Source organism: Bactrocera tryoni, chromosome 4 (genome assembly GCF_016617805.1).
Source record: "Bactrocera tryoni isolate S06 chromosome 4, CSIRO_BtryS06_freeze2, whole genome shotgun sequence".
Lineage (NCBI taxonomy): Eukaryota > Metazoa > Arthropoda > Insecta > Diptera > Tephritidae > Bactrocera > Bactrocera tryoni.
Genome location: NC_052502.1, coordinates 40,713,956 through 40,718,634, shown reverse-complemented (window position 1 = coordinate 40,718,634; position 4,679 = coordinate 40,713,956). Strand labels below are relative to the sequence as shown.

Below are 4,679 nucleotides of genomic sequence, written 5' to 3'. Positions count from 1 at the left end.
TCGATGTTCTAGAAATATGTATTTTAACTTTTCAAAATTTATTAACTTGAAGTGTAAAAGAATGTTATAACTAACAATCTTAAATGCAAGATTATTCGCATAAACGTTCACATTATATACCGTATATATACATTTTATTTTTAGGTATAATTTTTTAGGTATAACTTTATTAAATTCTGTGTTGGGCACTCTTGATAAGCTCCAGACCGTATGCGTAACAGGGTTTTTTGGCGGGCATACATACATACATACACATGTGCGGAATGTGAATGCATGTGACTTAAGCCTTAAGATATCAGTATATATTCTTTATTGTTTCTGTAATTACATACATAAATACACATATACCGTATTTGGAATAATTTCTATAGGTTTTGATTTAAAACATTTAGCTCCATTTTATCATCCATACTTCTTGGTATGCACAGTTATACTTGCGCATACATACACATGTAAGTGTGCATTCGCCGAGGGAATTCGTAGCATCTGCGCTTGTGGTTAGCACTTAGCCGATAAGCCAATGCGCACACAGCCAGACTTCGGCAAAGTGCGCAGGCGTGGTTTTGCTGATAAATCGCCGCCTCCTCTGTACATAGACCTTTACAACAAGAAACACTGCAAAGAGTTTTTAATCTAAGTTTAACAGTCATATTGAATCACTAAACCGTCTCGAAATGGATTTTTTTCTATAAAACTCACCATATAAGGAACAGCTTATACTCATTCGTGTTTTTAAGTCGGAGTTGAAAGGAAGTGTTCAAGGTGCTTAAAAAACTGCAAGTAAATTACAAGCCGGTCCGTCATATGGCAATCTAACTGAGTTCGCTTGTTAGCTGCCTTGTGAAGGGCTTCCTTGTAGTTGAAATACAACTGAAAATAAATAAATTCCTTAACATTATTTTGTAAAAAAGTGCATTAATATGGCAATTATAGTGAGAATAATAATTAAATTGAAAATTTTTTGCAAAACTGAAGGACTAAAGTGTGATATTTTATTTATTTATTAGTTGCATTGTAAATGTATAAGTATATTTTTTATTTCTTGTGGTACGAATGTGCATCCTTAATAACATATTATTGACAATAAGAAACTATGACATTATAAATAATTTAATGAAAAAAATATTAACGAAATAAAAGTTATGAAAATATGCTTTCAGTATAGTCAGAATATAGTATTTTAAGTATGCCGGTTATGCTTATAGAAAAATTAAAAAAATAACATTTTTTGACAAGCTTTTATCTTGCTCTATTCGCCTTGAAGAAGCAATTTTTCAATCTTTGTAAGAGGATTTTTGCGGCGAGAAAAGAATCAAGAAATCGAAAGCTGAAGAGGGAAGATTTCCATATTAGAATTTATATTATTTGATCGTTCATCGTTGATCGTTTCTGAATTTTTACAGAGAAAGGACCTGTGCAAAATTTTAGAGCGATATCTCACAAACTGAGGTATACACACAGATCTAAACCGATTCAGCTCGTCGCGTTGATCATTTATATATATTTTATATGGTCTTCTATGTTTCCTTCTGAGTGTTGCAAACTTTGTGGTAAGCGTAATATACTCCGTTTGGGGAAGAATAAAGTTGGAAAGGATCTAATGTAGTGGACCGTGATCTCAACGATCTAAATTAAGGTTCTAGTTATAATTAAAATTTTGGTTTTTACTTATGTTCGTATAAAAAATGAGTATATGTGACCTGGTCTACGGAAGGGGGGCTTAGGTGTCAAAAAAAAGGAGAACAATTAATGAGATAACTGACGATTATTTTTAACAGCTTTTCCCAGAAAACTAGTTTTCGCACGTTAGCTCCCTTTTCGTAGACCAGGTCACATATATTAATTAGTTTTTTTGTAAATTGGAAGTTTTTATTTCAGAATTGGAACCATGAACGATCAATTTTAAGCTAGATTTCTTCCCCTTTTTAAGATACATAGATAGATCAAATAAATCCAGCGCTACAGCCTTCAAAAGGCAATCCTGCAATCACCCTACCACATTATTCGAACGATATGCAATAACAATTGCTCAAAAAACTTACTCAAATATAGAATAAAATAATTCCAATTGTGGGGTTAAAATTCTAAAATTTTATTTTTAATTGCAAACTCGGAAATAAAAATTGAAAATTTAATTTGAATCCAAAAATCAGAATTAAAAGTTGATAAATTATTTTTTTAATATAAAAATTTTAATATCATATAAAAAGGATACTTTTTCAAGTTATAAGGTGGAATTGAATGGTTTTAAAAAGGAAATATTTACAAATTTCTAAAATAATAATACAGCGCACGCTCGAAAACGTGAACAAATTAAAAGCAAGACAATCACATTTGCGAAATGTACACGTGTTCGAATACCCAAAAATGATAAGTTAATAAATATATGTATGTAGTATGTTTATACATTTAAATTCAAAGAATATGATAGGAAATGTAGGTTGTAGAGAACTGTTATTTAAAAAAATCAGTGTTTTTTTTTACTTTCTGTTATTCTAATAATTGAAATACACATCGTTTTGATCGACGCCTTCATGACTAGCCAACTGTAGCGCTTTATAGCTTTCAATTGTTTCATTTGGTTTGATGTTCTCCGGTGTCTTTGAGACGCAGTTTCGTCTGATTCGTCCGCTGATTCAATATCGTCGTCCGCATTATCTACTTTAATGTCTTTGCTCCATTCACGAAGGGTTGCTAACGTACATTCATTCTAAAATCTTTGATAAAAAATAAATTCGTAATAACTTGTATAACTTTTGGAAATTCTGCGAACACAAACAAACCTCAGTATTTAAACTGTGAAGGAGATTGTTGGAGTTGCTCATGAAGGAGCGAAGTTCAGCTTCCCATTTTTAAAACTGCCAATGGCATACCATCTTCAGGATTATCATCGTTTTCCGCAAAATTTAAAATATTCTTCCAGCAATTAGCTAGGGTTTCTTCAATGGCACGACTTTAAGCACCTTCCTAAAGATTTATTGCAGCTTTTAATGTTAGCTTCTCCAGTCAATGAGCAAATCAGATTTCGTAGATGCTGCTGAAGCTAGAAGGCTGTTTTTGTAGTGCAGCTTCGTAATTTTTATTGCATTCTGATCCATCGGATGAATGATTTACGTTTGGTGGCATAAACATTGCGATTTTTTTTTCATTTCCCAGTATCAGTTCAGCTCATCTAGAAGAAAGGGGCGTTGCCGATTAGGTCTTTAATAGGTCTTTAATTGGCAAGTTTCTCTCCTTTAAAAACACTGGATTGTAGAAATGTTAACAAAATTCAAAAGAAACTTGTACCTGCGGAACGAATGATTTCTGAAGCCATTCTTTAATAACAGCCGACGTCATCCAGACAGAATTTGATTACTTGTACTCAATGGAACACAGAAAATTTTTAAAACAGCGTGGATTCTTTGCTTTTTTTTGCTGGAGTTTATCACTTCCAGTGGCATTTGAGCACTAAGCTAAGTTACAGCCAGTAGAGGATCCAGAAATCCTTTCTGAGAGTGTTTTTCCTTTCAACATATTTTAATACTGATTTTACTCCCTAAATACTTCTGAATTTGAATTAATTATTTCCCACATTTCTATACAAAGTTTCGTGAATATATATTTGCAAATGCAAAAGTTTTCCATACAAGAACTTTTTTCCGGTCGTTCAGTTTGTATGGCAGCTATATGCTATAGTTATTCGATCTCAACAATTTCTTCGGAAATAACATTGTTGCTTTAGAAAATAATCTATACCAAATTTCGTGAATATATCTTTTCAAATGCAAAAGTTTTCCATACAAGAACTTTTTTCCGATCGTTCAGTTTGTATGGCAGCTATACGCTATAGTTAACCGATCTCAACAATTTCTTCGGAGATAACATTGTTGCTTTAGAAAATAACCTGTGCCAACTTTTGTGAAGATACATTGTAAAATGTGAAAGTTTTCCGTACATACCAGAACTTGACTCCGATCGTTCAGCTATAGTGGTTCGATATCGGCAGTTCCGATAAATGAGCAGCTTCTTGAAGAGAAAAAGACGTTTACAAAATTTCAAAACAATATCTTGAAAACTGAGGGACTAGTTCGTATATATAGAGACAGACATACGGAGGGACAGATGAACAGACAGACAGACGGACATGGCTAAATCGACTCAGCTCAACATACTGATCATTTATATACATACATATACTTATACCTTATAGGATCTCAGACGCTTCCTTCTGGGTGTTACAAATTTCGTGACAAACTTAATATACCCTGTTCAGGGTATAAAAAGTGTGCGAAAAAGTTAAGAATATTGGAAAAATGGATAGCAAACTTTGCGTTGTTAATTTTCTGCCATCTAAATATATTAAACTTTGTTTTTGTTAATATACTTGCACATAGTTTAATTAGAAATATAAAACTGTTACCTCTGATGCTGTAAACGCAAAGGTGGCAGCAGACTCCTAGCGACATCTGTCCAGAAATAGCAAAAATCGGCCATTTCTGAGCAGAAAATTCAGCTAAATGCATGAAATTCTTGTGCATTACAAACTTGAATTAACATGGGTCAAATGCGCAAGTAAATGTAAATTAAGCCCGATAATGCATATTAGCGCTGTCGTCTGTCAGGGCTATAATGCCTAATCATTTTTAGCACAATTTATTTCCTAGTGGTTATAAGATAGTACTGCTTCCTTGACCGAA

The 4,679-nt window shown here is 32.9% G+C and overlaps 1 long non-coding RNA gene across 3 annotated transcripts; it reads right to left on the bottom strand.

Moving 5' to 3' along the window:
- On the bottom strand, positions 1 to 3,619 carry LOC120776114. Of its 3 annotated transcripts, none has more exons than XR_005705387.1 (5): positions 3,289 to 3,619; positions 2,784 to 3,234; positions 2,485 to 2,717; positions 700 to 870; positions 1 to 633 (listed from the first exon to the last, which is right to left on the bottom strand). It is a non-coding gene; the product is annotated as an uncharacterized LOC120776114 (long non-coding RNA). The 3 variants fall into 3 exon arrangements; XR_005705388.1 differs by having other exon boundaries at positions 1 to 615; XR_005705389.1 differs by having other exon boundaries at positions 2,784 to 3,172.
- Positions 3,620 to 4,679: the final 1,060 nt, after the last annotated feature.